A 9,859-nucleotide genomic window follows, 5' to 3' on the forward strand; every position below is an offset into this window, starting at 1 on the left:
CCCAACCTGAAGCCGTTGGACAGTCCTGTGACCAGCTTTGGTCATATCCTAGGTCAACCATTAGCATGTGTCTCTTTGTCTCTATTTTCCCATGTACTTCAGGAGCATTAAGTGAGATAGATATATAAATAGTCAGAAACTTTTGAATTTTCTATGTATGATGTTAGGTGTGGGTTTGTTATATATGGCCTTTATTATGTTAAGGTAGTTTCCCTCTATGCCCACTTTCTAGAGACTTTTTATCATAAATACATGCTGAGTTTTATCCAAAGATTTTTCTGCTTCTGTTGAGATGATCATATGGTTTTTATTATTCAACTTGTTAATGTGGTGTATCACACTGATTGAGTTGAAAATATTGAAAAATCTTTGCATCCTGGGATAAATCCCATTTGATCATGGTGTATGATCCTTTTAATGTATTGCTGGATTTGGTTTGCTAGTATTTTTTTGAGGATTTTTTGTGTCTATGTTCATCAGTGATATTGGCCTGTAATTTTCTTTTTTTGTGGTACCTTTGTCTGGTTTTGGTATCAGGGTGATGGTGGCCTCAGAGAAAGAAAGATATTGTATGATATCACTTATATATAGAATGTATAAAAAATGAGTTACAAATGAATTTATCTACAAAACAGAAATAGACCACAGACATAGAAAACAAATTTATGGTTACCAAAGGGGAAAGTGGGGGGAGGATATATTAGGAGGGTGGGATTAACATATACGCACTATTATATATAAAACAGATAACCAGCAAAGACCTACTGTATAGCACAGGAAACTATAATCAATATTTTATAGTAACCTATAAGGGAAAAGAATCTGAAAGAGAATATATATAATATATAACTGAATCACTGTGTTGTATACCTGAAAGTAACACAACATTGTAAATCAACTATACTTCAATAAAATGTTTTTAAAAAGATCTAAGGTAGAATGAAAAAAAAAAGTCAGCAAATGGTAAACTGTCTATACAAATGTTCATTACTGCAATACAAACCAGAAAGATGGTGAAAAGAAAGGGAAAGTTAAATTTCCTGAACATCTATTATGTACTTTCATGTTATTTAACTTAGTCTTCATGTCAGTCTTGCAAGTTTTACAATATTATCCCCATTTTAAAAATGAGGAAACTATAGCTCAGAGCTGTACTTAAGTTTCCCAAGATCAGATGACGGTAAGTGGTTCACGAGATTTAGCTGAAGGTTTCAAAGACTCTCAAGTGGGTGTTCTTTTCATCAGGTCACACTAACCAACATGAGGAGTGCCACGCCTGGCTTTTAGGCACATGTGTATGAATTAGAGAAAGGGGCCTCTTCTGTGTGGTCACAGCCCTGAAAGTGTAAATCTTGGTCAGCACAGGGGGCTTTGCTGGGAGGAAAAAGACATGCCTTCCTCTGGGTGGAGGTGACCATGCACAAGGGCAGAGGTTCTGCAAGCAGAGCATGGGCTGTTTTCAGCCCCACTTTCCTCTCAGCTGCAGAACCATGAAGTGTAGCCTTCAACGTGGAAAGGATTCCTCTAACAACCTCAGACGACTTGGCATCAGCTTACACAGCAAAGTTAAACAGCATCTGTCCAGGTGTCACTTTGTGGAAAGTGATGATGTAGCTGAACTCAAAGTTGTATTTACCACACTTTAGAGGAGAGTAGTTGGAATTGTTTCTCTAATCATCATTTAGGTGAAGCCTCTTTTGAAAACCCAACAGGAAGAAGTGATGTGCAGGAAAGAGCTCTGTCATTTCTGGACTCTGTGACCTTAGCGATTCGGGAATCATTTTATTATTCGTCACTGATCACAGACCTTCAAGTCAGCATCGGCTCTCAGACCAATTAGGACTGCGGAGAATTACCCAGGTGTAAATATGGTATTGAGGAACCTGTCTCACTGCCAACAACCATGACACTGCAGAAGTGCCCTTGCTTAATTTTTAGGAAGTGTAGCAAAATGGAGGGGCATGTTAGGCAAACCGAAAAAAAAAAAAAAATGCAGCTCTGCATTGAGATGTATTTCTTCGATCATTTTTTTGACATCGGTCAAATAATGCAAAGGAGAACTTGAAGACTGAAAACTACTGCAGCAGGTCATTTGAAAGATTTCTAGTGTCTGGAGTTAAAAAACTCACATGAAACAAACTCTTTGGCTTGCAGGATGCAATTGGGTTTTGATTGCACCTGGCTGCAGACCTCTCATTACTGGAGGGCGTTTTCCTTCACTTAACCGAAACCCATGGTGGATAATAGGTTCCTGGCTGCTGGGTGGGGTGTGCACCCTCCATTCCCCGTTCGACCTTCAGATCTCTGCCTCGAGGACCTTCATGCTCTGAGAGTGCTTCCAGCCAAGGGACCCTGTTAACAATTCCTTAGCCTATCTTTATACCTCATTGAAAAAAATGAGAATTGATGCTATTTTGAGCAAACACCTGAGATAGAGCTAAACATTTGGCTGATTTGCTACAACTCTACTGTAAATATTCAGTAGGGACTTTTTTTTTTGTATTCTGTTATCATGTCACACGGAAAGTGTCCAACCCATTCTTCTAAAGGGTGAAGATCATTCCCAATCACTAGAATCTTTGCCTGTCCACTAATATAGTTACTACCATCATGCTTTCACTGAACTTTTCTTAAAAAATGAAAATCATTTCATGTTTTTTACTGTTACAGTTATTGGTGGATTTGTTAACCAAACTAGGTGATTTGGAGAGTGCTGGTTTTGAGGGGCAAATTACGTGTTTCTTTTTATTTTTATTTATTTATTATTTTCTTGAAGTTTTGAATTTTATTTTATTTATATTTTTAATACAGCAGGTTCTTATTAGTTATCTATTTTATACATATTACTGTATACAGGTCAATCCCAATCTCCCAATTCATCACACCACCGTCCCCACCCCTCCACGGCTTTCCCCCCTTGGTGTCCATAGGTTTGTTCTCTACATCTCTGTCTCAATTTCTGCCCTGCAAACCGGTTCATCTGTACCATTTTTCTAGGTGCCACATATATGCGTTAATATATGATATTTGTTTTTCTCTTTCTGACTTACTTCGCTCCGTATGACAGTCTCTAGGTCCATCCACATCTCTACAAATAACTCAATTTTGTTCCTTTTCATGGCTGAGTAATATTCCATTGTATATATGTACCACATCGTCTTTATGCATTCGTCTGTCGATGGGCATTTAGGTTGCTTCCATATCCTGGCTATTGTAAATAGTGCTGCAGTGGACATTGGGGTGCATGTGTCTTTTTGAATTATGGTTTTCTCTGGGTATATGCCCAGTAGTGGGATTGCTGGGTCATATGGTAGTCCTATTTTTAGTTTTTTAAGGAACCTCCATACTGTTCTCCATAGTGGCTGTATCAATTTACATTCCCACTAACAGTGCAAGAGGGTTCCCTTTTCTCCACACCCTCTCCAGCATTTGTTGTTTGTAGATTTTCTGATGATGCCCATTCTAACTGGTGTGAGGTGATAACTCATTGTAGTTCTGATTTGCATTTCTCTAATAATTAGTGATGTTGAGTGGCTTTTCATGTGCTTCTTGGCCATCTGCATGTCTTCTTTGGAGGAATGTCTACTTAGGTCTTCTGACCATGTTTGGATTGGGTTTTTTTTTTTTTATGTTGAGCTGCATGAGCTGTCTATATATTTTGGAAATTAATCCTTTGTCCACTGATTCATTTGTAAATATTTTCTCCCATTCTGAGGGTTGTCTTTTTGTCTTTTTGTAGTTTCCTTTGCTGTGCAAAAGCTTTGACGTTTCATTAGGTCCCATTTGTTTATTTTTGTTTTTATATCCATTACTCTAGTATGTGGATCAAAAAAGATCTTGCTGTGATTTATGTCAAAGAGTGTTCTTCCTATGTTTTCCTCTAAGAGTTTCATAGTGTCAGGCCTTACATTTAGGTCTCTAATCCATTTTGAGTTTATTTTTGTGTATGGTGTTAAGGAATGTTCTAATTTCATTCTTTTACATGAAGCTGTCCAGTTTTCCCAGCACCACTTATTGAAGAGACTGTCTTTTCTCCATTGTATATCCTTGCCTCCTTTGTCATAGATTAGTTGACCATAGTTGCATGGGTAAATCTCTGGGCTTTCTATCCTGTTCCATTGATCTATATTTCTGTTTTTGTGCCAGTACCATATTGTCTTGATGACTGTAGCTTTGTAGTGTAGTCTGAAGTCGGGGAGCCTGAATTCTCCAGCTTCCCTCAAGATCACTTTGGCTATTCGGGGTCTTTGGTATCTCCATACAAATTTTAACATTCTTTTGTTCTAGTTCTGTGAAAAATGCCAGTGGTAGTTTGATAGGGATTGCACTGAATCTGTAGACTGCTTTGGGTAGTATAGTCATTTTCACAATATTGATCCTTGCAATCCAAGAACATGGTATATCTCTCCATCTGTTGGTATCATCTTTAATTTCTTTCATCAGTGTCTTATAGTTTTCTGCATACAGGTCTTTCATCTCCCTAGGTAGGTTTATTCCCAGGTATTTAATTCTTTTTGTTGCAGTGGTAAATGAGAGTGTTTCCTTCACTTCTCTTTCAGATTTTTCATCATTAGTGTATAGGAATGCAAGAGATCTCTGTGCATTAATTTTTTTTGTTGTTGTTTGTCTTTTTTGTGTGGTACACGGGCCTCTCACTGTTGTGGCCTCTCCTGTTGCCGAGCACAGGCTCCGGATGCACAGGCTCAGCGGCCATGGCCCACAGGCCCAGCCGCTCCGTGGCATGTGGGATCCTCCTGGACCGGGGCGTGAACCCATGTCCCCTGCATCGGCAGGCGGACTTCCAACCACTGCACCACCAGGGCAGCCCCTGTGCATTAATTTTGTATCCTGGAACTTTACCAAATTCATTGATTAGCTCTAGTAGTTTTCTAGTGGCACCTTTAGGATTCTCTATGGATAGTATCATGTCACCTGCAAACAGTGACAGTTTTACTTCTTCTTTTCTAATTTGTATTCCTTTTATTTCTTTTTCTTCTCTGATTGCCGTGGCTAGGACTTCCAAAACTATGTTGAATAATAGTGGTGAGAGTGGACATCCTTGTCTTGTTCCTGATCTTAGAGGAAATGCTTTCAGTTTTTCACCATTGAGAATGATGTTTGCTGTGGGTTTGTCGTATATGGCCTTGATTATGTTGACGTAGGTTCCCTCTATGCCCACTTTCTTGAGAGTGTTTATCATAAATGGGTGTTGAATATTGTCTAAAGCTTTTTCTGCATCTATTGAGATGATCATATAGTTTTTATTCTTCAATTTGTTAATATGATGTATCACATTGATTGATTTGCGTATATTGAAGAATCCTTGCATCCCTGGGATAAATCCCACTTGATCATGATGTATGATTCTGTTAATGTGTTGTTGGATTCTGTTTGCTAGTATTTTGTTGAGGATGTTTGCATCTATATTCATCAGTGATATTGGTCTGTAATTTTCTTTTTTTGTAGTATCTTTGTCTGGTTTTGGTATCAGGGTGATAGTGGCCTCATAGAATGAGTTTGGGAGTGTTCCTTCCTCTGCAATTTTTTGAAAGACTTTGAGAAGGATGGGTTTTAGCTCTTCTCTAAATGTTTGATAGAATTCACCTGTGAAGACATCTGGTCCTTGACTTTTGTTTGTTGGAAGAGTTTTAATCACAATTTCAATTTCATTACTTGTGATTGGTCTGTTCATATTTTCTATATCTTCCTGGTTCAGTCTTGGAAGGTTATACCTTTCTAAGAATGTGTCCGTTTCTTCCAGGTTGTCCATTTTATTGGCATAGAGTTGCTTGTAGTAGTCTCTTACGATGCTTTGTATTTCTGCAATGTCTGTTTTAACTTCTCCTTTTTCATTTCTAATTTTATTGATGTGAGTCCTCTCCCTCTTTTTCTTGATGAGTCTGGCTAATGGTTTATCAATTTTGTTTATCTTCTCAAAGAGCCAGCTTTTAGTTTTATTGATCTTTGTTGTTGTTTTCCTTGTTCCTGTTTCATTTATTTCTGCTCTGATATTTATGATCTTTCCTTCTACTAACTTTGGGTTTTGCTTGTTCTTCTTTCTCTAGTTCCTTTAGGTATAAGTTTAGATTGTTTATTTGAGATGTTTTTTGTTTCTTGAGGCAGGATTATATTGCTATAAACTTCCTTCTTAGAACTGCTTTTGCTGCATCCCATAGGTTTTGGAACATCGTGTTTTCATTGTCGTTTGTTTCTAGGTATGTTTTGATTTCCTCTTTTATTTCTTCAGTGATCTCTTGGTTATTTAATAGTGTATTGTTTAGTCTCCATGTGTTTGTTTTTTACATTTTTTCCCCTGTAATTGATTTCTAATCTTATAGCATTGTGGTCAGAAAAGATGCTTGATATGATTTCAATTTTCTTAAATTTACTGAGGCTTGATTTGTGACCCAAGATGTTACCCATCCTGGAGAATGTTCCGTGTGCACTTGAGAAGAAAGTGTAATCTGCTGTTTTTGGATGGATTGTCCCATAAATGTCAATTAAATCTATCTGGTCTATTGTGTCATTTAAAGCTTGTGTTTCCTTATTAATTTTCTGTTTGGATGATCTGTCCATTGGTGTAAGTGTGGTGTTAAAGTCCCCCACTGTTTTTGTGTTACTGTCGAATTCCTCTCTTATAGCTGTTAGCAGTTGCCTTATGTATTGAGGTGCTCCTATGTTGGGTGCATATACATTTATAATTATTATACCTTCTTCTTGGATTGATCCCTTGATCATTATGTAGTGTCCTTCCTTGTCTCTTGTAACATTCTTTATTTTAAAGTCTATTTTATCTGATATGAGTATTGTTACTCCAGCTTTCTTTTGATTCCCATTTGCATGGAATGTCTTTTTCCATCCCTTCACTTTCAGTGTATATGTGTCCCTAGATCTGAAGTGGGTCTCTTGTAGACAGCATATATATGGGTCTTGTTTTTGTATCTGTTCAGCAAGTCTGTGTCTTTTGGTTGGGGCATTTAATCCATTTACATTCAAGGTTATTATTGATATGTATGTTCCTATTACCATTTTCTTAATCGTTTTGGGTTTGTTTTTGTGGGTCTTTTTCTTCTCTTGTGTTTCCCACTTAGAGAAGTTTCTTTATCATTTGTTGTAAAGCTGGTTTTGCAGTGCTGAATTCTCTTAGCTTTTGTTTGTCTGAAAATCTTTTGACTTCTCCATCGAATCTGAATGAGATCCTTGCTGGGTAGAATAACCTTGGTTGTAGGTTTTTCTCTTTCATCACTTTAAGTATATCCTGCCACTCCCTTCTGGCCTGCAGAGTTTCCACTGAAAAATCAGCTGATAACCTTATGGGGATTCCTTTGTATCTTATGTTTTGTTTTTCCCTTGATGCTTTTAACAATTTTTCTTTGAATTTAATTTTTGTTACCTTGATTAATATGTGTCTTGGTGTGTTTTACCTAGGGTTTATCCTGTATGGGGCTCTGGGTGCTTCCTGGAGTTGGGTGACTATTTCCTTTCCCATGTTAGGGAACTTGTCCACTATAATCTCTTCAAATATTTTCTCAGACCCTTTCTTTTTCTCTTCTTCTTCTGGGACTCCTATAATTCGGATGTTGGTGCATTTAGTGTTGTCCCAGAGGTCTCTGAGATTGTCTTCAATTCTTTTCATTCTTTTTCCTTTATTCTGCTCCTCAGCACTTATTTCCACCATTTTGTCTTCCAGCTCACTCATTCGTTCTTCTGCCTCCATTATTCTGTTATTGATTCCTTCTCGTATATTTTTCATTTCATTTATCATGTTGTTCATCTCTGTTTGTTTGTTCTTTAGTTCTTCTAGATCTTTGTTAAACATTTCTTATATTTTCTCAGTCCGTGCTTCCATTCTTTTTCCGAGATTCTGGTACATCTTTACTATCATTACTCTGAATTCTTTTTCAGGTAGATTGCCTATTTCCTCTTCATTTATTTGGTCTGGTAGGTTTTTACCTTGCTCTTTCATCTGTGACACATATTTTTGCCATCTTATTATTATTTTTTTTGAGTGAGATTGTGTTCCTCTTTTACTGGTTGTTTGACCTGAGGTGGCGTTCGTAGGCTACTGGGGAAAGCTGTCTTGGTGATGAGATGAGGAACTCTGTGAGAACTCACTCTGATGAATATTCCCTGGGGTCTGAGGTTCTCTGTTAATCCAGTGGTTCGGACTCAGAGCTCCCACCGCGGGAGCTTCCACCTGACCCCAGGCTCCCGAATCAAGATCCCACAAGCCATGTGGGGTGGCAAAAAAAAAAAGAGAATAATAACAAAGTAAAAGATAAAATTAGACTTGGAAAGTAACAGATATGTTAGAAAGAATGTAAAAATAAAAATATAAACGAATCAACAATCAGAAGGTACATGAGTACCACAATATAAAAAATAGGAGAGAAAAGAAAAAAAAAAACAAGTGAGTGGGGAGGGCCTTGGCTGTGGAGAGCCTGGCATAAGTAAGGGCAAGTTTTGGGCAGTGGGCAGGGCCAATGCTCAGGACCCACAGGGCTGGAAAAGGCCCTGGGGGCTGTGGGGGGTGGGGCTTAGCCTCAAGGAACAGAAGGGGCCCAGGCGTGCCCCCACCCCTGATGTCAGAGGGCAGGAGACCTCACCTGGGAGCCCAGCAGGCTTCCTGGGCTTGAGTGGGCAGGGCAAATGCCTTTCTCTCCTCTCCTACTCCTCCCCAAGGGTCCCTCCTGCCTGCCTCTCCTGTTGTCCCCTTGGCCTCCTTCCTATTCCCCCAAGGACCTGTGACTTGGAGGGGACTTTTGAGTGCAGGGGATGGGCCTGGGAGCTCAGCGGTCTCCCGGAGCCGAGTGGGTGGGGCCATTGCCCTCGGTTCTTTTCCCACTCCTCCCAGAGGGCCTCTCTCTCCTGCCTTTCCTGATCTCCCCAGCGTCCCTCCTATGTCCTCAAAGACCCATGTGGCCTGGATGGGGGTTTGGAGGGGGGAGGAACTGGCTTGGGAGCTCAGGAGGCTCCCCAGCCAAGTGGGCCAGGCCATCGCCCTCTGCTCCTCTCCTGCTCTTCCTGGAGAGTCCCTCCCACCTGCCTCTCCTAATCTCCCCAGATTCAGGGGTGCCGATCTTGTGTGGCCTCCACTTCTCCTCCCCCACTTGGTCCCCCTACATCCTACCGGTTTTCTCTGGGATTCCTCCTGTCTCCTTGGGGCTCAGAGTTCCCCACCAGCTACCAGCAGGTGCCCTAGTTGTGGGGAGATGCTAACTCCGCGTCTTCCCACACCGCCTTCTTGACTCCGCCCCCATGGCTACATACTTTTATCTGTAGCAATGCTTTTTGTTTGAGGTCTACTTTTTCTGTTATTGGTATGCGTATACCAACTCTCTTTCGGTTTAGTTTCATATCTTTTTACTTTCAATCTTACTGGGGCATGTACTTTGGTTATGTGTCTTATCAACAGACTACAACCAGCTCAAACAATCCATTTGACAGTTTTGCTAATTAGAACATTAAATCCATTTACATTTATTGTAATTACTGATATGTTGAATATTTTTTCTAGCAATTTACTTTGAAGACTGCTTGTCTCATTTATGTTTCTTTTTCTCCCTCTTCTTTACTTCTTCTGGATTGATTATTTTTCTTCTCATTCCTTTTTTTTTCCTCTCTACACTATTGGTGTAAAGGTTATTCACTATATTTCTGTTCATTTAGTTGCTATCATATAAATTTCACTATGATTACTTTTCAAAGGCTAAAGTAACTCAGTATTTCTACCTTCTCCCAAATAATATAAAGACCATTCCACACTTTAACTCCCATCACCTTCCTCCCTCATAACCTCTTTTGACTTCTATGCTGCCATAAATATTAGTGCCATATCTTTTTTCCTAACCACACAAGC

This window comes from Phocoena phocoena, chromosome 6 (genome assembly GCF_963924675.1).
Source record: "Phocoena phocoena chromosome 6, mPhoPho1.1, whole genome shotgun sequence".
NCBI lineage: Eukaryota > Metazoa > Chordata > Mammalia > Artiodactyla > Phocoenidae > Phocoena > Phocoena phocoena.